The sequence below is a fragment of the Netta rufina genome, assembly GCF_964035555.1.
Source record: "Netta rufina genome assembly, chromosome: 10".
NCBI lineage: Eukaryota > Metazoa > Chordata > Aves > Anseriformes > Anatidae > Netta > Netta rufina.
This window is the reverse complement of record NC_140133.1, coordinates 18,365,876-18,392,468: the sequence shown is the minus strand read 5'-3', so window position 1 is coordinate 18,392,468 and position 26,593 is coordinate 18,365,876.

Below are 26,593 nucleotides of genomic sequence, written 5' to 3'. Positions count from 1 at the left end.
CATGATTTCATATAGAGTCCCATGGTCTCGGGTGACCTATCGGTCAACATCATTGTTTAATGCTGTAAGAACTCTACTTCTAACATTTGGGTACTCGAGACTTCCTCAAGGCACTACAGCAGTGTAGATTCCAGTATTTACTGAAGGAATACATCAGTGTTTCTGTACAGCCACCCAACAAGCAGAGCTATTAAAAAATAATGTTCATGCTGCTTTTATTTTGGTCTATGAATAAATATACTCTGCAGCTTCTTTCCAAAACAAATGTCTTCTCTTGCAAGGCCTGCCATGTTATGTTGCATCTCTGCACATTAAAAGTTAAAAAATTATTTAGCCTGAATTGTTAAAATTTTCATTAATGGCAATTTATGTCACTCAAAAAAGCCTCCTTGGGAAGAACATGGCATACTTGTACAGACCTATTATGAAAGTTGTCAGAAACATTTGTCCTTATAAAATATAAATAGACAGTATGTTAGATGATTTAGTGAGGGATCTGTTATTTATTTAAAAACAAACATGTTTTTTTCATTTCTCCTTTCAGGAAACCAGGTCATGCAGCTAAGACACGGAGGTTCTCAGGCTAAGGATATTTGTAAATACTGCCTCAATCCATGGATTCACCCCTCCGAACACCCCGCACCCCTGGGCTGAGCAGGTTGAGCTCCCCAAGCCCGGGGCAGGAGGCAGCTGAGGGCACAGCCTGCAGGTGCCCTGCACAATACCCAGCACTAACATCCCCTTCTCCTTCCTCCCTTCTCCCATGAGGATGAATCAGTGAGTTAGTGGGGACCCCCTGCATCCCCTCCTTTTCTCTGGGTGTTTCAGCAGCACCCACTGTGATAGCTTGGGAACACTTTCAGCCAGCGTCCCATTTTCCCAACACAGCTCTTGCTGCCTCTGAATATCAGGTGAATTTACGCCTGTGAAAAAAAAAAGAGTCTGGTAGCCTTTGAATTAGACCTGGATGCATAAACAAAGGTAATCTCTTTGTTCCTGCTGATAGCAGCTGAACAGATCTTTGTGCAGAGCTCTGCGGTGATACAAAACTTATTTTCTGCAGCTGCTAAGGTTTAGAACCAGAATCCATTTCAGGTGGACATAAAAATCCAGCCCAATATTTACTTGCCACTGGATACAAATGTTACCTAGTGAAGTCTGCACTAGTGTCAGAGAGGTGGATAAATCCTTCAACTTTGTTAAACGTGGAATAAAGGAGAGAATAACTTGAATTAAATTCCTGTGCCCACTTGAAATGATGTCTGGCTGTGCCTCTGTACCTGTGCCTGATTTTTGCATGAAAATATTCTCTTTGTCCCTATCTGGTGTTCTCCTTCAAAAAGGAATTGAGTTAAAAAAGAAGGCAATAATGTAAGATTTTTAAGCAAACAGTTCAATATTTCCTTTAAAATGTTCTCTGTATTCAAGAGCACTTTGATTTCTATCTTTTTTTTTCCTCCAGGCTTTGAAACTGTACCTCTTTTAAAAAAAGACCATCCCTGATTTTAGTCTTTTGTTCCTTTATGAGCTTTGTCCCCGACTTTTAAATGTGGAGAGAGTTGAGAGGCATGTTGTGAGAGGAGAGAAAATAATTAAAAAAAAGTAAAAAAAAAAAAAAAAAAAAAAAAGAAAAAACTTGCAAACTGTGTTAAATACACCTTTTGTTCATTAGGTTTAATATAACATTCGCTATGAGGATTGATATTGAATTATACATTAATTTCAATGCTAAATAACTTTTCTATTTAAAAAAACCTTTAGTTTTCTTATAATGTACAGTAATTAAAAAGTGAACCAAAAGAGGCAGCAATAAATCAGGGTGCACAATGCAGTAAAAATATTATAATTAATATTTAACATACGTTTTGATTACTTTTAGAATAAGTACAAGAAATATCAATTAGAATATATATTCAAACTTTGCTGCCTTTTCCCTATTATACTCTGGAAAGGGGCTATTTTTAATTCTGGATATTGCATACAAAATAATACATAGTCTCTAATTAAATATAAGGCTGCAATTCAATCGAGAGTTTCTGCTGATGTCATAAATAATAAGAGCACAGCTCGAGGTATCAATGAATGGCAGCCAAAGCCTGAGATTGAATTACAACTTCAGCATTCAGTCTGTGGATCTGTATTGTTATTTGTAATAGATGGAAAATGATTATTATTATTTTTTAAATACAGACAAAAAGAAGGAAATTTGAATTCAAAATCTGTGACGAGGTGGTAGAAGATTAGAAGTCTCGTGATTAGAGACCGCGGCTTATTGGAAATTGAAATGTACAAACGTGCCAGGCTGCGATCCGCAGCCGAGGCTGTATTCTGTCCCTTTTTTGTTGTTTTACGAAGCCTGTGGGCAAGATTTTTTTTCACAGGTGTAGTTCATATTTACAAAACCAACTGTGGCTGTTGATCTCAGAGCTTTGCCACCACCTGCCCAGCTGGTGCCCAAAGCCCCCGTTGCTCTCATCCTGGCAAGGGGTCCCCACAAGGAGCCAAAATCCCAGGGCAGAGCTTGCTGCCAGAGAGAATATCGGGGACACTGAGCCCTGCACCCTGACCCCATGTGTGGATGGAGCCTTCCACCCCTGCAGTCTCTTACCCCCTGTGGGTTTTCCACATAAAACCCAATTATTTATCATTTCCATTCAGGATGAATAAGGACTATACACTCATGTGGACATTTTCCCCAAATAAACGACCCCTTAATAACCAGAAAGATTTTTATTTATGTAACATATTGGATTTCAGTTATGTTATGGCAGCAGAAAGAAGGTAGTTAATCAATATGAAGGCTTGCTTTCAACAGATTGCACAGCACTCAGCATGACAAGATCCCCTTCTGCTACTCTATGGGTCACTCATTTGTATTTTAGGGCCATTTTTTTATGCTGACCACATCCATCTTGCCATGGAGACGTACACCTCTCCATCTGACTTTGGCACGCAGAAAGTAAACACTTTAAAAACACTAAATTGCTGTGAGTCCTATGCAAGCAGTGATACACACCTGCAATGCCATAAGCCAAAGCTAATTTGTTACACGCTTTAAACAAGTTTGTTGCTCAGCTTCTCCCCAAACTCAGAGCATCCATAGTTCCCCCTCCCTGTCCTGGCTCAGTTTATGCAGATGCTTGGGGACAAGATGTCCTCTGGCTTGGGAAAAAACAACAGCAATTCTGGCGTGGAGCCTGTTCTCTTGGCCCTATGCTAATCCCCATGTGGAGATGATGCTCTTCCTTCCACAGGGAAGAAAATGAGGTGGTGGTTTACCACCTGTAAGCCTGTGGCTCCCTACATCTGACCGAGTACCTTGCTTGCTACAGCACTCACACTGACTCCAACACAGGCTGCCTAAGCCAAAAGCCAGCAGGAATTTTATTAGGAAGCAAGTATACTGCTGTTTAAGACCAAATACTTTGTCTTATTTACACTAACAAGAACAAAGAGCCAAACAACCCCAACTATGTACACTACAGCTTCTTGAAACATAGTGATTTCTCATCATACGGTAGTTTTTTTTTTTTTTTTTTTTTTTTCCAGTAGTTTAAATAATATCCTATTATTCTTAAGCACATCAATTTTATTCTCTTTTCCCTAAAAACAATCATTTTATCTTACACCACACAATAATAATTGTCATGATACTCTGTTTATGCATTTCATATGATTTTTGATGGGCAGAACGCACTTGTTTCTTCCAGATATTTGCAGATTTTCCATAGAAATGTTGATGGATTACCATCACACCACCTGAATAAGCATTTGGGTTTAATAGTGCCTGGAACTGACCACAGAGATGTGGGCCCAGCATTTTCCAAAGAAAAAGCCTTGAGAGATTTTGTGAAAGTAGATATGGGAGCAGGACACAGAAAGTGCAAGATACTGAGATGACCTTTCCTAACACAGAATACATCTCAATCCTTTTCATCAGCACCAACACACGCAACGTAATTTACTACTGAAATAAGCCTGACAAACACAGATACTTTAATACTGCTGAAAATGGGTATTTCAATTTGTAAAATATATACTTACATTGGTAAGGGAAGATGTTATTCCCAGGGTGATATTTAGAAAATGCAAACAGCTGTCTCTGTCCCCAGCTACACATAACACTGTAATAATAATCTTCCTCCATGATAAGCTGCTATAGGTGTTTCAGTCACCCCTCTCCTATGTCTCACTCTATTCTGAATTTACAGGGATTGCTTTTTTATTTTTTTGTCTTTTCATTTTAGGAGATTATTTCCTCTGGGCTCAGAAGGCTGAGTTCTAAGATCTGCTGCATAACTTGAATATAGTCTTTTAATTTTTTCGACAGTGAAAGTAAAGTCTTTAACAGCTCTCACCATCTCCATCCACCAGTGATCCCCTGACACCCCAAAGAATTAGCACCTGGAGGCAGAACTGAAGTCCCAGCTGCAGCTCAAGATTAACCCTACCTGCACCCAGCTTCAACCTTCGTGCATAAGGTTGTGTCTTCAGCCACTACTAAGGACTTCAGGCCACCCAGGGCTTCAACTGCAAAACACATCAATAAGAAAGAGTAAGTCAGATGATAGCTTCTGAGGCTATTTCATTTCCAAATAGAAGTAACATTTCAATCACAATGCCAGCAGAAAAAAAAAAAAAGAAAAAAAAAAAAAGAAAAACAAACTAATGGTTTGTCACCCAGCAAACAGCTGGTGCCACTTTGAAGTGATGTGCTCAGAGCTTAGTGATGGGAAAGAGCTTAGACAAGGCAGGGCTTTTCTTCTCTCTCTGCAAGGTGGACATGGGATAAAGAGAGAGAAGGTAAAGGAAGAGAGGTGGTGCATCTGGTTGGGTGTCAAATAAAGCAGACACTCTGAGAGCAGAGAGAAACACATGCTAATACAGTGGCACAAATTACAGAAGAGCTTGGAAATCTAGAGGAAGAACAGCCTGTCAGGTCCACGCTGAGATCCTGGGATTATGACGAGTTTCTCTGTTACTATTGACTGTTGTCACCAAAATACATCTGCTGCTTTATGCAACTGAGGCTTCCTATGAAATGCATATATAGGCTCAATGATTCTTATAATTACAGGCTGAAAAGAACTTTGCATATTCATGAGTATCACACCATTTGTCACAGCTGCAGACCTCCAGCAAGCAATGCCTGTGATTAGGGTTTTGTTCTTCCCAAGTATATGTTTTTCCATGAACCCTTATTGGTTCTGAGAAGTTATGATCTTAACTCTCCACTCTTGTCAAACACAATTTTCTTTCTTTTTCCTGCCAGCAGTATGAATGAATTCCTGCTTCCGTAGCCAACAACGGGACTAGCCGGAACTGAAGTTTACATTGATGAGGCAGTATTTTATTCAACTAATGTAACGACCTACAAAAATCTATACTTGGAGTGACAACAATTTTATTGTTCCAAATAAAGAGCTACCCATTCATTTTCTCCTCTGTGATTTAAGACTACTAACCTCTAGACTGCACTGCTCATAAACAAACAGGTTTTGTGGACCTTCTTAGGTTCACAAAAGAGGTCAAATGAAATAATAAAGATCTGGTATGTTACAGGATGTACTAACCATTAAGCAGCAGATTAAAGATTGAAAGTTTTTGAAAGCTAGACAGTTATGTATGAAATCCAACCCACCCCATGGACATTTCAACATAAAATGGCACTAGAAGTGAGAAAAGTAGATTTTTTTTCCTTCTGAAGCTATATTTTTCTAACACAGAAGACAGAGAAGTGTAATCAGTCATGGTCAAAACCCTGCCAGTGAGTATTACTTATTTAGCCTCATATTCCAGGTGACTCACAACTTGTCTACCTGCCAACATCTGAAAATAATAAGTTATAGTAAAGTTATTAACTAGAACTATGTGAACTTTGAAGTAGCTAAACCTAAATTAAATATAAACATACAAAGCAGCCTGAGGCTAATTAATCTAATTTGTGCTCAGCCACCTCACTCCCTTTTTGTTTGTTTGCAGTTGTTTTTTCCCCTTCCTCCTCATATGTGGTCTGCAGGGAAGGACGATCTAGAAACTAGATGCAAACACTGCATCCTTCCGTTCTTTTGATCAGAAATACGCGGCCACTTTTCCAAGGAACAGCTCTCAACAAAGGGCCATTTTGCAACGAGCCCCGCATTCTTGTCGCTCCTTATCTGCCGAAAACGAGAAGAGCTGTGCCGAGACAGATGTGTACCAGCTGAGAGCCCTTGCTGGGAAGCCTCGTGCCCACGCAACACGTGTGGCTGGAAGGGGAACCCCGTCCTCCCCTTTGCTGTCAGATATAAATTGCCTACCGGAGGCTTTGATGACAACATGGTGCTCCCTCCAGGAGCTGTCTGAAGCTGCTCAGAAGGCTGAGCCTGAAAGCAGCACCAAGGGAATCACCTCTTGCTCATTTTTTAAAACACATTAAGCTCTTTTACCACTGACCAAGCTCTGCTGCCATCCTAGATAGGCTGAAAGCACGCCCCAAAATTACACGGCACTTCAATGATGCTGTTTAGAGAGGTTATGTTGGCCAGACTGTTTTTAGTATTTGAGAGGTTTAAACTTCTAAGAGCCTTAAAAATTGAAGGAAAAAAAAAAAAAAAAAGTGCTAAAAATAAGCTCCTGATTAGGTGTGGGAAAAGTGAAGATTTGAAGCGATCTCAGGGCTGCAGCCCAGCACCAGGTAACAATAGACCCGAAACACAAAAAAGTGTCAGTGCAGTTAGCTTGTAAAGAGAGGAAAACGCACAATAGCACAACGGTGAGTTCACCTATTATATAATTGGGGGTTGTGTGTACATGTGCAGACAAGAAGACAGAATAAAAAGCCTCCTCTAGGAAATCCAAAACTTGGCAGGTTTGGCCAGGTAGAGTATGAGGCGGGTAGTGTCTAACAACAAAAAGAAACAGTCTGTAACTAAGGTTTGAATCAAGCTGCAGCTCTCCTTGCTAAACAGCAGCCAGTTTTACTGCTGCAAAAGCTATAAAAACAAAGGGAGAATAAGTCTGGCACGAGAAATAAGGCATAGGGAGAGTAAGGCAGAAAAAGAGACGCAACATTAAATATACCATGGCGGGGCTGTGCATCTGATTTCATGAGGATAAATTGGAGAGTTACACACACACGCGCAAAGCAAGAGGATTTTGTTCCTCCTTAGTTTCCATAGGGTCTGAAGTGCCTTTCTGAAGGAAATCCAACCTGCCTGACAGGAGGGACACAGGGCAGCCTCACAGCCACCACCCCACCCTGGGGAGTTGGTGGGGGTATGTGGGCTTCATGCGTTTTGTTAACAGCAAAAATGATCCTTTATTGGAGTTTGTTTGTGGGGATTTTTCTGATCCTTGGTGTCTAAGTACAGGCAAGACGCTCACAAAGTTTTGTTAATGTTCCAGACAGCAACGAACAATTGATTCTGATGGTCTTATGGTAACAGGTTGTAATAATCAAATCCAAATATGCCAGATTTGTAATTTTACAGAGGAGATATCTTCAAAAAGATATTATTGATCAGTTTGGTAGGAAGAGGCTCTACAAGCTCTTCTCTTAATATCACCTGTCAGGTCAGTTTAACTTCAAAGGTGCCACCACTCTTCTCAGGCATCTCCGCTAATCCATATTAAAAAAATAAAGCAGAAATGCTTTTCTTAACATTAATAATATCAGCGATCCTCTCCTTGTTGCTCCTGACTCTTACTTCAAGTGCTGCATCTCCCAAAGCTCCTCAGGGTCTAACGGAGGATTTCCACTGCATCCGCTTGGCTTAGCTGTTCATGAGTGGGCGTGAGATAAGGAGAGCAGCAAGAGCGACTGAGGTCAAAAAACAAAGAATATGAAAAAGAGAGAGGTAGAGCAGTCCCTTGAGACTGATTGTGCACAGACCAGATGCCCGCTTTGGCATGATCTCTGAAAGCAACGGGACTGGGACATTCCCTGATTTCCAGGGGGTGCTTTCTGCAAACGCTAGATCTGCTGAGGTTGGAGCCTTAACATCGCTGAAGTGCAGCTGGTAAAAAACACAAATCAGTTGTAACATGCAAACAGCAATGTTGCATAACAATTAAAAAAGGAGCACTGAGTATCTGTGCCACAGAAACAGCAATGGAGGGAAGATGCCATCTCTTTGCTGTAGTGCCAGCTATTTACAAGACTGAATGCATAACTCAGCCTGCAACCCTGAGGATGACTTTCCTGAAAAACTGTAGTGTTCAGCAAGCTAATGTGAAACAAGCTGGTTTGAGTAATGACAGCACAGAGCTCTGCATGGGCTAATTTACTGCGCCTGGTTTGGGCAATAGGTATAAACTCTCCCTTCCCCTAAGGAATTGCATTACCAAGAGCAATCACAACTTTTTGTACTATAAGTCACCTGAAAGTGAAATTCATAGTCTGAAAGTGAAATTCATAGGTGGTTCTTCTTATTATTATTTTATTTTATTTTTGAGACAGAAAGAATCCCCCAAGAATCACCCTTTACAATGATTGCAAAACTCTGGTGGGATTCAGACAAGCCCTAAAGTGCCAGTTGTAGAATTCTGACAGGCACACCTGAGTTTCCAGGAGATGTCTGATTTACTGCTAGTCCCATGCATGCTCATTTCCGACAGGACTTCCATTGACCCACATACTTGCATGTTGTCTGTAACAAAACTACAACCAAAACCATCAGCTTCCTTGCTTTCCATTTCCATATCCACTATATCAAACACATTATTTTGTCCAAACATTTCATCTTTCCAGAATGGAAACGTTTTGGGAATACTCTTTAGGTATTTATCACCTAGCTTACGAAAAACATACTAAAAATACACAAATAAAAAAAAATATACAGCACTGTTATTTTTTATTCGGCTCTTCTAATAATATTCTCTCATCTGCAGGAGTTACCGATTCATCTGATAACTATAGCTGTGTTATTGTGATTTAGACCCTGATCCTGCAATTAAGTCGATGGGGAACTGGTCAGCACAGTGTTCTACCCCATCGTGTTCACTGCACACGCAGCCTTTATTTTGAGGAGTTACTAGATCATTTTAATGTTCATTTTGATCAAATAGAGTATTAATCCTCACATTATTAATGTATAGAGACAAATGTATCTGTTAGCAATATCGAGATTAAAAGGTACTTTAAAGCTAATACCTTCTTTTCATTTTAAAGCACATAATACAGTAAATAATAATACACTTACAAATGATGATTTATGTGCTCATAATTGATTCATTAGGCACTTGCCCAAACAAAAGACACAGGGTCATAAACAACAAGCTTTAAATATTCAGTGTTTTGTGGAATGTGGCTTGCATTTCAGTATATAAATGATTCCAAACCTTTCCTCTCTTCCCTGTTAGACCCAAATTCTTGACGCACCTGCTGACTTAACAGATGAAGGCTTTTGTTTGTCTGTTTATTTGACCAAACTAGATGAAAAGCATGTGGATACAGGAAAGCACTCTGAACAAATTCCCAAAGAATATATCCTAGCCAGGTTTCCTTTCTTTTAATTCCCCAACTTTCTAGGAAATTCAGTGGATTATTTTGTGTCTTTCACTTAAGTAGAAGGCTTTGTAGTCACCAATGTTGAGACAGACCCGTGGGAGTACACAGGCAAGGCTATAAAGAAAAAGAGAAGAAAAATGGAATCTCATTTTGGAAAGAGAGATCCCAAGCAAGATGACTGAACTCTTCACAGAGTCAGACCAAATCCTAAACAGGATTTTTCAGTAGACTTTCCGCACCACTAGCTTGCAACCAGCCACCTCTGAAGTTTGGTCATGTTTAAACTCACAGACCCAAAGATGGTAGTTTAGACCTATTCTGTAATGTTTACCGTTTCAGGCCAGCTCCTACAGATATGTAAATACTTTACTCATGTGAGCAATCCCACTGGGTACTATTTGCATGCATAAGGCTAAGCACACGTAGCATTGTTTGCAGAATAAGAATATGATTGACAAAGTGCTTACGACCCTAAAAACACATGAATGTACCAAAGGACATTAACAGAGACCAGAACAGCAGCCAGGCAGCTGACTTGTTTAGCTTTTGTAAATATGACTAGTCATGTATTCTAATTTTTAATTGCCTAAATACATTTGTAAATATGCCCATTAATAACTGAAGTTTAAGCTTCAGGGGCGTATTTTCAAGAACAACTTCCTTCAGATCTCTCTGCAAAGATACTAATGTTTTCAGGAGAGTTATTAAAGGCCTGGCAGGTGCAGAATACAAATCTATCCCGGTGAGGGGTAGATGTCTGTTAATTCCTATTCATGAACTGTGTATTATTTATACAATGTTTGTGGGCTCAGCAATGCACTGGATATTTTTTAAATAAATGTTTATGTTCAAATAACTTTGCTAGTCTTATCTAATCTACCTTCATCATCTTAAGCACTGTAGGTGATTTTAGAAACTTGCAAAACATTCTCTCATCTGCTCTTACACATCGGGTTTGGCAAAACACAGTGATAACATTGGAGTATCCAGCAATTCTGACACACAAAAAAATTATCATGATACCATCAACTATTTCAAATCTTATGTAGAGCAGTGTTGGTAATCTATGGGAGGGGTGGTGGTGGATGTGATTCCTTCCCCCTCTTCCTTCTCAGGCCCTGACTCATTCATCTCCACATCTTCTTTATCAGGCTTGTCCACACCAGCACTGTTCAGGACAGGTAGACGTGAGGCTCTTCAATGAAGAGATCGGCAGCACAGACTAAGGCCCCATCCTCATCCCAATTCTCCTGTTCATTCACTTGAGGTCCCCAGTGACAACTGAGAGGTAGAGTCCTAAATACCTGTGAAGATCTAAGCCTGCTCAGGCTCCTCATGACCACTGAGAAACCTCATGGCACTCTGGAGTTGCCCAGCTACACCCTCCCCACCAGAGCATCCTTTCTCTCCTGAATCAAGTTAAAAGCAGCTTTCTGATGAAGAAAATCCACTTCCAGCCCTCACCAAGGAAGGTTTCTGTCCCTTCCAGAAGACTTTTTTGCAAACTTTAGCAACATAACACAGGATATTTTCATTAAATTTTACATCCAAGTTCATTTTTTTTCTTTAATCCTGGTATGTTCTCAACCCCAGTAATCCCTGCTGGTTACAATGAGCCCCACAGATCTGTGGCACATTGGCCAAACGTACCAGTAACACTTTCTGTCTTTGGATACAAGATGTAGTATCAATGTTGAGCTTATAACAGTGGAGTTTACTATGGCCTTGCTCAGGGAAAAAGGGTGCTATGGTGAAACAGTGTCACAGGTACAATGAAGATTGTACCTTGGAAATGACACCAAACAGTGTTAGAGCCACCAGGAGAAAAACCACACCAACAGCTGGGCACTGTTTGCCTCCAGTTCTTTAAAATAAATATCTACTTTTTTTTTTTTTTTTTTTTAATTATTATTCATTGGCATTTGAAGAGAGTGATCCAGGTACAAAATCAGATGTTAACTAGGAAGAGGGGCAGGCGGAGAGGGAAGAGCTTGATCCCATTTAGTAAAGGAGGTGACGTGCATTTGGGTCTCAATTCACAGGAGAAGCTTGACTTGACATTATCAGGAGTGGTCGAAATGCTCAACCCTACCAGTTGGGGTTTATAATAGAAATGCCCACTCAACCTTAACTCTAGCAGCCACAATTGTTGCAATATAATGCCACATCACTGGACCTACTCAAGCTGCATTTTGATGATTTGGCTTACTCTTAACATGCAATCTTTAGCAACTGCCAAGCATCAAGGCTCTCCTGATTGTTAAAATGTTTTGTCTGATCATAGCTCAGACTTGCTCATCTCATGAATGCTGTCTGGAGGGCTACTTGAAAAAAAAAAAAAAAAAAGCCCTTTTTATTTAAAGTGACAATACAAAAGAAAATGAATATATAGCTTTTAAATAGCTATATAGAGTGATTGTAGTGTTCTTTTTCCTTACTAATTGCATATGTGAAAATTACCTTACAGGAAACCTTTGCTATGCCTCTCAGGTCCTCTGAACTGTGCACCCATGCTTCCCAGCTACATGGCAGAAAGTTGTGACTCGATGCTCACTGTGCATTGGAAAGGAGATGTGGAAGGAGTGAATTAGGCCTCTATAGTCTTTGGAAGCTGGCCAGGGATGAGGCCATTGGATCTATATTTAGGAGGGGTTTCACTTAATAGGGCTTGCAGCTGTGCATAGGTTGGGGTGTGAATTCCATCTCTCCCCACATACAAAACCAAACCTTTATTAAAGAAGCAGTGACTTTGAGCTGTTCTGAAGTACCCTATCATTTTCACTACCCCGTGCATCTGTTAAGGCATTTATATGACACATATAGGAAATAAAAAACATCAATAAATCCTGTCTTTAGATTATACTGATACAACGACCAATAGTGTTAATAATCTGAGACAATGTGAACAGAAACAATACTTTGTACTAATATGGTTTTTCACAAATGGATGTTCAAAAGTATCAACCCCATAACCACCAGTGTCAGAGCTGGAAATATTATTACGTGTGTTTTATACGTGGGAAAACTTGGAGCATGGAAAGGCTTTGTGATTAGCCAGTCATATGCAGCCATACCATATCTTAATGCTCAAATGACTACATATCAAATATAATGCTTGGGCAATACCTGTTGCTATGTATTTGTATATGGCTTAATTCAGTGGGACCCTGAGTGCAACTCGGGGCTCTCTAAATCTTACTCTAGAAGCCTAGAGAAGAAGAGCTTAACACCATAAGCTGAGATCTTTCTGTGCTGGTCCAGGCATAGCTCAGTGCCTGAATAAAACCAGGCAGTTCCCTAACCTTACACCAAACAATACCTCGGCAAGAGAGGACTTGCCCAAGTGCAGAGATTTTATTTTATAGATTTGCTCTTTAAAGAAGGCTTCCGGAAGTGTATTTTTTCCCCTTTTCTCCATGGGTTGTTTTTCACTCCATATTTTTGCAAGACCACAGTTAAAAATAAGAACTTGTGCTCCATCTTTAATTGAAATTTTTTCTCTAAATCTTTACATGGGGGCCCAGACTTGCAAAACATTTCTGCATAACAACTGTCAGACGTGACCTTTTCCATTAAGGTGCAAGAACACAACTGTGCATTGTGGTGCTCAGCACCCTATGTTCAACTGCTTCAGCATCCTTTTTCTCAGCCTGGATGAACATGCTCTTATATGTGATACTGCCACAGAGATCATTGCTCTAACACAAAACTTAATAATTTCTTTGATTTTTTTCTCCTGATTGCCCCTTCTCTTCTAAATTAGAAGTTGTTTGCATTCACTAAAGCCCTTTACAGCTTTATCTCATCTTTCCCATTGTCTCTAGTATGCCATTAAAATGTACTAAATGCTCTTAGTTAGACCATGACGCAGCCTCCTTTGCTCTAGTTACATTTTCCAACATGCATAGTTCTGCTTTTCCCCAGTCTATCCCCACAGGGAGAGAAGCTCCTCATAAATACCTAAAGAGCAACCTCCTCCACTCAGTTATTTGTTATTCCTCTTCACCAGCTCGGCAGTGACAACAGGTCCAAATGAAATCTTTTTTCTCCTTCTGTGTTTGTGGTCTAATAATGGCCGTATGTTTGACCATGACTCATTGGATACCTATGTATTCTCCCTGGCAACGAGAGGAATTGCTCCATTTTTGAGACCAGACTAGATTGGGTTTACCAAGGACAACACAGAAACAGACCAGACTTTATCCTTCTTAAAACATTTTGCTGCTCTGACTAAAAACAAAAACTGTAAGCACTTTGGGACAAAGACCGTCATTCTGTTTGGCATTTCATAACACTGAGCACAGGAGAGTCCTGGCTTGCCTAGGACTCCTAGCAATAGAAATAAAAAGAAAAAAGATTCAGCTGTTTGACTGGAGCCTGTGTAATAAATCTCTGTCTTTACATGTATAACTGGAGAAACAGCAACATGCCCCTATCACACATACCTATTAGACCAGCACACAGCAACGCGAAGTCGCATACACCTGGTGATCACTGTTAAAAGCTTTTTAATTTTCACTTGCCAAAATGGCTCTATATAGAAACAAAAGTGATGCAAAAATAAAGCTAGTTATTTAAGAACCATCTCTCACAGTATCCCCTAACGTAACTTGTTCACATTGCCCTGCTGTAACTGACTTTTCTTCCAGTTGGCTAAAATATCTGTTGTGATACTTAGCTGTGAACAAAGTGCAGAAATGAAGGGCTTTGAATTGTTTTAAATTAATGGCTATAAAGTATGACTTAAATGCTTTTATTCAAAACTAATTATTTGAGAGCAGGTATTCTTATACTTCTTTAACAGCAGGATGCAACATTTTTAGCATTATGAAAAAGAAGCTTTTGCCATGTAAACTCATGGGGTGAAATCTCATCCTTGATCTTCAAAGTGTGACAAAGAGCTATTGATTGGGAGCATATTGTCATTTAAATTACAATTAGGGATGGGTGAAAGGTGGTTATTCAACAATTCAAATCTTTTAAAAAAATGCTGTCAAGGGCAACTTAACCTTAACCTAAACACACACTTTTAAAAACTTCTGAGAGTTTCAAGTGTTTCAGATAGAAATACGATATGTTTAAAGCAACAAATCTGTAAATTCCTAGGGTAACATACAGTGTATTTTATTAATGCTGTAATTAAAAAAGCCCGCATGGAACACTTTCATTCCTGGTTACCATGAAGCACACATTTCCTTCAAATCTGAGGGAGGGGGGCGGAAGGGGAGGTCTTTGCAATTTTTAATCAAATTGTGTCGCTCAGTTCGTCTTGCTAGAAGAGCTAATAATGGGATTTAAAGTCTAGACCCAATTTGTATTATAATTGATGCAAGCCTCATTCTTAGAAAAAATTTGGTTTCAATCTCAAGTGTGGAGAAGAGCACCAGGCTGGGACTCAGAAAAGCCAATGCATTTGCAGTTCCTGTTGACCAGTTGGCAACCTTCAACCAACCACCACTACTTCTATACTCCTTCACCTCTCTCCACCTCTCTGATCCCAGAACTTCAGCCCAGAGACCCTGTGGAGCACAAGACCCTCTGAAGGCATCCGCAGCTGTTGGGAATTTCATTCACTACCGATGCTGCCAGGGAGAGGAGTTCATGTTCTTTACTGAAGCATGCAACACGCTCAGTAAAATTTTGCCCAGAGGACCAGGAAAAGATAGGAACTTTCCATATAAACCACAGGCTCTAGGGTACAATCTGTTACTCATCAACATTTTGGGACCTTGCTGGGGGCTAGGTACATAGCATGCCTTGGACCATGACGTGAAGACGAGCCACAGCGAGCGCACCCAGCGCTGTGTCATCTGGCAGCACGTTGGCAGGGTGAGGGAAGGGCCATGCCAGCCTCTGGTGGGCCTTTCTTCAATCTCATTAGCTGGTTTGAGTTCAAGCAGCTCTCCCCTTTCAGAGAGGATTACGCTGCCCTGCCAAGTTAGGAAGAGCATTCCTAGCCCTGCAGGACAAACAGCTTCCCAGACCTGTGTTTATTTTCTTGGATGGCATATGTAGCCCATTGTGCGATTAGGTAGCACAGCAGGGTTTGGAAAGTGGTATTTCCCAGGGTGCTCTCGGCTCTGGACAACTGCCAGCATCAGGATCAGGGAGGAATGTTTTCTTTCACTCTACGCGGGTGAATGCAGCAGAGTTCGAAAGAGGTTTTGATTTTCCCCTTAGCACATGAAGACTCCTTTTCACCACATACACATATATACAGCGGGAAGCTTTTCCGTGCCAATTTATTACAAATATAGGTCCTCCTCCAAAATTGCAGTGAAACCTGTGGATTCTGTTATCTTCGAGTAACTTTGCATCAGGTTCCCCGTGGGCTTTTATTCCCCTGTTACGTCACAGATTTGGTAGAAAGAGCTGAACTCAGAAGTCCCCACTAGACAGCCCCAACCATCTGTGCTTCCTGGTAGGTGCCTGCACAGTGCAGGATGTGCGACACATGGGCAAGAACTGTAGATAAGGTTAAGCTTCCCTTATTTTGAATTTTCTGGCACAGACTAACTGCAAGAAGAGGAGGAATTATTTTAAACAACAAAAAAAAAACACCACCACTGATCTGTTTTGGGAGTGGTGATAATCAGAACATCCTATTTAACTTTTGACCACAGAGCAAGGGAGAAGAGCCAGCAAGGTTTTAGGAGCAACAGCTTTTATATGTTTGTTTCTTCTGATCTGCTTTCACACTGCTATGTAATAGAAAGGGAATTTTGGTTAAAGTACAGTAATTATGACATTTGCAGCTATTCAATTGGTCCAAAGAATGGTGGGGATAGTGTACAGCTCTGGCTTTCAAAACAATTGTGACAAGTAGCATCAACAGAAAAAAACACTGTATAGACTTCGTTCTCAAGTTTAATAAGATCTTTTTCAAACCCTGTGAAACTAAAATCTCTCACTAAAATAGCCCTGCTTTATTGGGTACAGGGACACATAGCAACTAGACTTGTATAGCTTAAGGAGTGAGGCCATCAGTGACAGAGGTGCAGCGTGCACTCGCTGTAGACCTCGGCTTCTCGAGTTGCAATTTACTGCATGAGAAGGTGAAATCAGGAATCTTGCCCTCCTTACTGATAGCATCAACCCTATTCACACTAATAGGACTACTTGTCATGAAGAAAAACACTTTTTTTTTTTTTCTGTGCCCACTTGTCTCCTCACTATTTTGCTGTTTATTGACAGGTTTCAGTATGCATTAAATAGAGCGAACGCAGCAGGGCCTAAATCTTGGTTGGCTAGGCTTCCTACATGTCAGGGTAAAACAAATCCTACAATGTAACTGTGGGGCTATACCCAGGAGCAATCTCTAGCATGGTGTGTCTTGAAACATTTGAAAAGTCTTTTGCTACAATACCTTTATTTCCTCCCACTTCCTTGGGAAGAGATTTAGAGCTGCATCCCGGTGAGGGACCTCCCTACCTCCTGCATCCTCTAGAGCAAGCTACAGCTGGCAAAGATGTCTGTAGATGCCACCAAAAAGAGGTTAACTGGTCCCCAGATTGCTACTAAACATTCCTGCCACTGAACCTGTACACATTTCAGCACACAAACACCTGAGAAAAATGCAAAGTGATGAGCTCAAGTTTGCAAAGACCAGAAGTAGTTTCATCTCTTCAGTTGTGGGGAAAGAAGAGCGGTGCACACAAGAGTTGCATGCGTTTGTTCACACAAAGAAATCAAAGAATACCAGTTTCTGTAACTTTTAAACACATTACAAAGACCAGGAAAGAAGGCGTAAATAGCAACCGAGTATCTATCACAGAATTCACAAGTCACCGAAATACTGGAAAAGTACCAAAAGAATACTGTTTGTCACAGCAAACATGCAATTTACATTATCATTGCTTTAAAGCTCCTAGAACACATCATGTCTATTGTATAGGAAATTACTGATGGCTCTTATCAAGGTTAACTCCCAGTTTATTAACATAGCACTTCGCAATTAAACACGAAAATTTAGACCATCGTTTTTTTTTTAAAAATAAAAACAAATATTTATTTATTTTTATAAAATGCACGCAAATATAATTTCTAAGTGTTGGGAGAAGGAGCACCCAACAGGCAAAGCTCGCTCAGGGATGCGAGATGCGTTAGTGCCGCCTTGTGGACGCTTCGAAACCCGAGCAAAAGCCTGTTTACTCAAGCTAATGGCTCATTTACAAAAAATACTCCCCAATGCAGGTCTCTTTCATAACATTTGCACAAAGCAATTCTACAGATAATAAATATAGCAAAAGCAAAAGAAATCTGGATTTAATTCAGGATGTAATCCTGATTAGGACACGCTAATTCTCACAGCTACAAGAACCTTTTTTTTTTTTTTTTTTTTTTTTCCAGCTCTGCAGTTTCAGAGGTCTGTTATATTTTCTCCGGAAATCATGTTTCCGGTTGCTATCACCAAAAAAATTCAAAACATCAACAAGAAAAACAGAAGCAAAATTTCAGTAGCTTCATTCCTTGTCAGTGCTTTGTGCATCTCCTTTGTCCTAGGGCGCTGTGCATGTTTAACCCAAGCAGGTTTTTATGTCAGCTCTCCAACCTTCTCTAGTTTGGGTTAGCTTAGAAATTGCCTCTCTCAGTACACTTTTTTTTTCCTCTGATCCAGCTTAAAATGAAATGGGCAGATGAATATGAACTTGCATTTAAGAAATAGTCTTCATTCTAATGGAAAAAGAAGATCTGTGTGGCTTTTTTCAGTTTCTGACAAGTTTTGGCTTTAGATACTTTTTTTTTTTTTTTTTTTTTTTTGCTTGCCTGCTTGTTTGTTTTTAACATATATCCTCTTTGATCTTTAGGTTACCTGAAATTCCAGTTCTCAGTTCTACAAACGTAAGTGATATGACTTTTTTATACTGATTACTAAAAAAAAAATGCCTCGCGACACATTTGCTTTATGAGCAAAGAGGGGTTCAATGCCCCTCTCATCTGGCTCATTTCTAAGGGGGATCTTTTGGCTAGATGAGTCAGGCTCCAACCAGAAAATGAAGGTTTTTACAGCCCCCGAGAGCTTTGATTCCTCTTCATAAATATGGCAGCAGCAACATTTAACATTTCCAATAACTCATTTTCTTAGGAGCTAGGAAACATTTATGTATTCTTAAACACTGCTGGTCCATTCAAGATTTTTCACAACATGAAGTATTCTCAGGGGACAAATAGCTGGATAAGTGGCCACGAGGCTTCTGAATTATCACCCCACATACAATACATTTTGTTTAAGTTATAACCACAAAATTTAAAAGGCTTACTTAAATTATAAAATATTCCCAACTCCAAAACCAATACATTTGCATCTGGTAACATTAATGCAGGACTGGCTTATGCATTCCAAGTTTTTGTGGTTTCCCAATTAGTTCTCCAGTAACAGTATCACATTATCATAATTTTAAGGTGTTACAAATAAGATATCCAAATTAGAGATCAAATTCCTTACGTTATATCGTTCTTCCTTGAGGGCTTACCGACCAAGCACAGACTCAGCAAAGAAGGGGATATGCTAAAAATGCTTGTTCTTCATATTCAGTCCCTGTTTCATAGCAGTAAAGAGTGACTCTAAGCAAGGCAGATTATGGATAGCCCTTACATGAACACTTCACAAGGTTATTCCTGAAGAGCAGGGGAACTTCTAGAAGTGATCTTTAATTACCAGAAGTTCTCAAGTGGTAAATTTTCAATAATTTCACTAACATCAGCTTATACAACTGAGATTTGCTCAAATTCATTACTGGCTTATAGATGATACTTATTTCACGTGCAAACTAACCCCCAGTGCAAAGCCTAAGTCAATGGAAGCTGTAGAGTTTCATTTGCTTTCACGCTGGAGACACGATGCTGTGACAGAGCTGTACAAGAGAGCCTTCTTCACCTCCAGATTGGAGAATATTATTGAAACTTTCATCAAACAGAATAATGATTTCCATCTGTAACCTAATGCATATAGAGCCGCTCCCAGTTTCTAGTAACTTACTTTCAAGGCACAGAATACTGTAAATGTTTGGATTTTTTGGCTGCCCAAGCTTAAAAAGGAAGAGAAAAGAGCTTGAGTTACTGTGTCAGCCTGAAATAGGAGAGGTTAGAGTTCTCAAAAGATATTTAACAAATCACTGAATGAAGAATACAGCTGTATGCTAGAATAATATGCATATATTTGTCGAATAAAAACTCAAAAGAAAAAACAATTCAAGCTGCGCCCATGACAGAAGTAGTCCCAGAATATCTCCAATGATACTCTGACACGTACGTACTATACAGATGAAAAAGTAAACATGTTCCTTTTTCCAGAACAGTCATCCATTTCTACAGCAAGATTTCTTGTGCACTGATAACAGAGTTATTCAGCTCAAAATTCTAGCTGCTAAGACGGTTTCACTGTGTCCAAACACCAAGCTGCTTCGTCTGTGTACTCCTTCCTTGCAGCAAAACTGTTAAGTAACAAGTACCAGCCTCATCTGACAATCTTTAATCAAACTTGGCATTGGTTTAAAGATTGATTAGGTACGTAGGACATCAAAGAATAAACCTCAGGGAATGAAAACGAACAATGGCATTATTTTCTTACAGTGGGTTTAAGACTAAGTCTTATTTGCAGATTCCATATTATTCTTACAGAGCCACCTATTTTGAGTACACCTCAGAATAGCCCAGGGGTATTAATGGACCAATATTAAAGACTGAATTATGATCAGAATGATTATTTGCTTTAATTAAATCATGGAAAACTCTAATTCTTGTAGATTTTTAGAGGGGCATCAAAACCAACTATTTTGTACCCATTGTCTAATTAAAAAATTATATATACTTTATAACAAAGTCAAGATGAAAATATAATTGAAATTTTAAGTCTAAAATATTCCTTTGAGTTCATTTCTAGAAACGGAATTTTATTATTAAGTTTTTCCTGAAATTACACATATCATTTACAAACAGTACTTCCCTACGTTTGTATTTTCAGACTCACTGAAGACAAATATCCATAGAAAATTTAAAAAATATATAATAATAATTCAGAGGATATTCATTTTTCTCTCTCTTTAAAAAAGGAGGGTTCACCCCAACAGATTAGTGAGTTCAGGATCATGTAGGCTCCTATAGCTCACTGGAGCATTAACAACAACAGCTTCGAACAGTCTGGCACGAACACACAGTATTTTTAAGATGGCACTGTTTTGGGGTGGGGGGTGGGGGAGGAACTTTGCAGAAGTGCTGGCATCTGAGAAATATGCCATCGCTTTCCAGTGATATCTGAGTTTACAAGTTGTCAAAATACAGTTCCTATTAGAAAATCATCTTTTTGATGGTTTGCCTGCCAAGCTCCTACAAGATGGTTTGAACTGGTCATTTTGGGAAAAGCACGATAGACTGCCCCTGCAGAATCTCCAACATAATTTTTCAATTCATCAGACATAGGGGAAAAAAAAAAAAAAAAAAAAAAAAAAAAAAAGGAATATAGTGTGAAAAGCTTTTTATAGACCTCTCACTCTTTTTCCTTTATTAGGTATTAATATTATCATTAAACATCAATCATTCAGGTTAACCTGTACATTGCAGGAGGGTAATATGTATTTGAAACATCAGTCAACAATGGCATGGTTAATGCCTCAAAAACCTTATGTATAACTCATTACAAAGCTCCATCCTTTCTTTGTTTCTCGGTGGTGCATTTCCACAGCCAAACCCCACCAAAACTACCAGACTTTAAGACAATCCACGCTTTTCACCTTCTTGATAGAAATGTATTTCTCTGCGAAATGGGATCAGCAGCCCCAAGCTCCATCAGCAGAAACACGACACAGCCATGGACCATGAACCCCATCTCTGCTCCTGGTTAAGTATAATCCCGACTAAATGTATTCACCCGCTTTCCTATCTGCACCACGACTAAAGACGACTCCTGTGGGAAGCTCAGCAGCTGAAGGACCAGGTGCTCGCTGCTCGGATAATTATTTTGTAGCTGTCACAACTGGCTGTTAACACTTCTCTCCTGGCCTTCCAGCCCTGTGTACAGTTGACTGCACTATTTTATTCTCTTAGATGTAATTTTTTTCTTACTTTTTTTTTTTTTTTTTTTCAGTTGATTCCTGGTATACTGTTCTCCATGGTGGGAAATACCACTTCTTGGAGTGCTGTATATACAATGCTCTTTTAAGATTCAGAAAGCCTTCCCTGATGGCCACATGGTATTTGAAGATTGTATGAAAATACATATGAGATGAAAACCGGCATGCATCTTTTTCACATTCGTTTTACCTCAAGGTCGGGGAAATTTTGCAGGAGATTCTCTTCTGGAAAATCTTTTCATCAGTTCGCTTGTCTAAGTGAGGGACCTGAAACATTTGGCCCGAAAACTTCCAACATTATTCTCTGTGCAATCAGTAGCACTGTTAATAGCAAGGCAATCACTTGTGTATTTAATATTGTTCTCAGGGTTAATTCTTTTGCCAGGTAGTAGACTAAATGACACGGTAGTTATTAGCCAGCTCTGAAAGTGAGTTACGGGCATGGAAAAAAAAAAAAAAAGATGTAAAAAGAATATTTAGAAAGCTAATGATTCTGAACAAAATTAATACCAGCCAACCCACAAAATATAGAATATTTGCTTTGCTCTTTTATCAGCATTTTCCACATAGATTTGCATGAATGAGTCAAAGTGACAGTCACAACTGGTAAGCAGAAAAGAGGTCATCAACTTCTGATAGATCCTTTTGTAAAGGTTTTTTTTTTTTTTTTTTTATGAACATGAGGAAATATTGGCTCCATTCACTTTTCTATATAACTCAAGCTTCATTCAGTTTGATACCTTAAAAAGGTTTAGCAAATTCAACACTCAGGCAGTGAGGGCTTCTGCAATGCCCCAACATAATGTCATTAAGTGCTCAACAATGACTTTAAATAAGTAGCTTTTGGAAGTTATATGTCTTTGAAGTTTCATTAATTAGTCATATCATCGGGAATGTATGGCTAAAGTAAATTACAGTGTTTAAAATATCTACTCTTTCAATGTGAAAAATGAAAGGATCCAGCTACCTTGTCTTTATACTAATGAAGATATTATTAATTGGTTTAGCAAAAACATAGATCTAACCATAATGTGCAACAGTTATTAAAGATAATTAACTACAGATCATTGGTTTGAAACATCTAGTCCAAAATGATTTCTGAAGGGCACATTATTCTATGAGATAAAATAATTAAATTTCTAACAGCTGCATAAGACAACTGTGGCATATCTAGTGTTTTAATTTCTTTTGTTCTATCCTCATGGTACTCCTCTGTTTTAGGTTTCGAAAATGCTACTAGTGCTTCACTGTGAGCAGTCTGTACAGCATGTTAGACTGAAATATTTCATGTCTGAGGAAAAATGATGATTGAAAGAAAAGGATTAAAACTGACAGCACAGCTAATAATACACACACGCACGTGTGCACGTGCACACACACAGTCAGCTACTTCTCTTCGAAGGAGAAAAGGAGGTGATAGGAATCAAACTAAGCAGAGGGTTAAAAATGTTTCTAACATTAGCTACATAAGTCCTGCTCAAACTAAAACAGCACATTTGCAAATTAAAGAAAACCTCGAAGATGAAGCAATGCCAAATACTTGTAGATTAATTAATAAAGGAATCACAGCCACATAAAATTAAGCTAGTACAGTAGAAAAAAAGTTAAAGGAAAAAAAAATAAAAAAAAAATGAGGAGCTGGAATAGAAGTCTGTTTATTAAAACCCATATGTTCCAGGTCCAGAATTTCTGAGCTCATGTCTGCTCTGGTACCATTCCCAAAAACGTCTGTGGTCAATATTTATTATACATGCCACTACTGGGTTCATCATACATTTCTTGATTTGATCTCTCTCTCTCTTTTTTTTTTTTTTTTTTTTTGATAACAGTAACCTACAAATGCTTTCAATAGCCTGGATCTGCATTAATTAGAGTGCTGTTTGCTTACAGCATTAGATTTCTCCCCATGTTTTGTAAGAAAATTCATGTCCCAAAATATTCCTCATTTGCAGCAAATTTAGCTGTTTCAGCAGAGAGTTAGATTTAGACAGGAAAGGCAGGGAGGCAGGAAATAACACAGTTCAGTCAAGATTAGGTGTATTGCTAGCTAATGTTGATTTAGCAATAGAAAGACTGAAAAAAGGCATTACCCAGTGCCCCTGAATTCATATGATATAAACACCAACAATATAACTTAGTATTGATTTGGTTTGTTAATCTATTTTTTTTTATTTATTTATTGTAAAAATTTTATTTATTGGGAACTACTGGTTCCTCTGTGGCTTGAGAGAGAAAAGTTATGTGAATACCTCTTAGGCTTTGAAAATAATTTTACAACAGAATGTTTCTAAAACAGGGGACAAGCAGTAGCATCAATTTCCTGAGCTTCTATATGTTACTGTAACCACAGATAGGAGCTGAAACACAACTGAAAATATAATTTAGGGTAAAACATGCTTAGAAGTGCTACCAATGGTATAAAAGAAAACTCAGACCACTGCATTTTAAAATAGAGATATTGTGAGAGCCATTTTTGGTGTTTGCTGCCACCAGGCACAATCTAATCTTGTGAGGATTTATACTTCTGTTTAAGGAAAGATGAAACATGGCACTTTTGGGGTCTGCTATCAGGGACTGTCCACGCTGTAGAAATGAGAAACAACTGAACCATTTCTGGGGCCAGTTCCCTCCTGCCTCTCATCCTTTATCAGTGTGGGCACTGAGCAAATGCTGCAAAAAGCTCCCAGAGAAGGACAGCAGGATTTCTGCTTGTTTTTTTTTTCTGGTGTGAGGGAATCCCTTGCACCTTGCCAGGGTGGTGGGACAGCACAGAGACCTGCCTGCACCACTCACAGTTGCACAGCTCCTGCTTCCACCCCAGAATTGCACACCCATAAATGTGTTTCTTTTTAAATTGTATTTTTAATTAGATAATCCCAGACTAACGCATTTTCCAGCAATTCTAGTTAAAAAGCCTACAGAGGATTTTCGAGAGAAGAAAAATGTTACTGCTACAAGGGGGAAGACTTTTCTTGGCAGGGTCCCCTCTCTTGCTCTCGTGAAGGCTCTGCGATGCGAGGCATGCTTCTGCAGTCTTAGCTGACCTATTTGTTGATGTATTTCAGGTAGCCAGATGTCCCGGTACTTTAGGAATTCAGAAGAAAATGATATTCAAGTGTTTGTCCTGCTTTTCGGTGCAATCAGCCAGCTGGCTAGCTGCTGCTCCCTTCCAGTCCTCCCCCCTCACCAAAAGCCTCCAGGTCACTTGCTGACCCGCAGCACATCCCTCTCTACCTTCGGAGATGAACCTGGGGTCCAGCTACATCTGTGCTGGGGCCTCTCGTTGTGTGTCTGGCACACGACAAACGCGAGGCTCTCCAAATGTCAGAGCATGCCAGCTGATGCACATTGAGATTTGGAGCATCACAGATTTCATCGCACAAACAAATGCTTAAGAACTTGACAGGGGAGTTGCCGTCTTTACAAGGGAAGGAAAACTTGCCAAGGGTGATTTAGCTACAGGTTAGGGACAGCGCTGAGGAGGGGAGTGATGGGAAAGGCTGACTGGACACTGGGTGTGCAAGGGGAAATAGAAAAACAAGCAAGCAGCCTGCAGCCACGTAGATCTCCTGTCTCAACCTCCAGAGGCTCAAGCTTTCTGGCATGCCAGTTCCCAGAGGAGGAAGTGCCCCAGTCCTACTTTCAGCTGCCAAAACCGTCTTCTACCAATGTGGGTTTGCCCAGCTACCGAGGCACCGTGCCCTGCAAGCACAGACATCTCATCTGCAGCTAAACATGCTGGCAAAACTCAATCAAAAGATCTTCCTTGAAAATTATTTGCTTCATTGGGGAAACCATTTGCTTGGGTTAAATGACTCACGTCCCAAAAAGAGCTACCAGCCCAACACATCCCAATACAATTCATGCTTGTTTTCTGCTCGCTCCCATACACTCCATCCCTTCCATCAATGTCCTTCAGACCACTCCTGCTGCACCCATCCCTCCGCTGCCTTGCTCATGGTTTGGCTGTTGGGATCCCGTGCGGTTCCCTCTCTCATAAAGCTCCCTCCAAGGTGCCACTTCAGAAGACCAGAGAGAAGCAGCAGTGAGGACGGGAGGACGTGTAGTGAAGTGGTCTGGGCTCCAAGTGGGGCTGAGCACCTCTGGTCTCTCCCACTACTTCCTCTGCCAGGGGGTTAAATTAAAGAAAATATGGTCTGGCAAGAGCACAGCCCTGTGTTCCACAAAGGAGAGGAACAGCTGCCGAGTACCTGGGACAGCAAATGTCAACGGGGCTCCATTAGCATTCATTCAGCTAAAGGGCTGGATTTCCCTTCCCCCCAGTTGTATAACTCTAATTTCACTGACTACAGTGATTCCACCAGTCTAATTAGGCCCCCAGATAATAGTCAAAGTACTTATTATGTTATCTTTTCACTGATTTTATATTATACACATTTGTCTGTTAAATATAATGATTCGATTTCCCAGATTTACAAACTTCGGTTGGCAATCCACTTAAAAATCACAAGCTACCTGCCGCTGGTCTGGTATGTTCTCTATTTACAGCAAGCCTAAATGTTTGCTTTATGCTGTCAACGAAGAGAAACTGTTTGAAAAAAAAAAAATAATAAAAATAATTGAACATCAGCCACTGAACCAGCAGGAACGCAAAATATTTCCATGAAAGGGAATCCAACAGGACCAGTGATCTGTATGGTAACTATTCTCAGTGCGAGGAGACGTGAGCCAAGTGCAGAAGCCAGGCTTGTTTCCTCTCTCCCCATAGTGCGTCCTATCCAAGGACTTTCTGAAAGAAGGGTACACTAAGTTCCTAGGCACGGCCATACTATTCCACCCCCTACGGGGAAGCTATTTATTTTAACAGCCACGAAATCTTTTCATTGTGTTCCTGGTCTAAACATTTGGCCGTGCATGCGAGAGGTACAGCTGCTCTTTTACTGGGAACTGTGGCAGCAAGAGAGGAGGTGTCAGGAAGGAGCAACGCGCTCCAGCCCTCTGCCCTCCTCCCCTCGCCTCCGCCAACTAGATATAAACAAAGTTACTAAAACAAAGGAACAACATCGAATTCCTG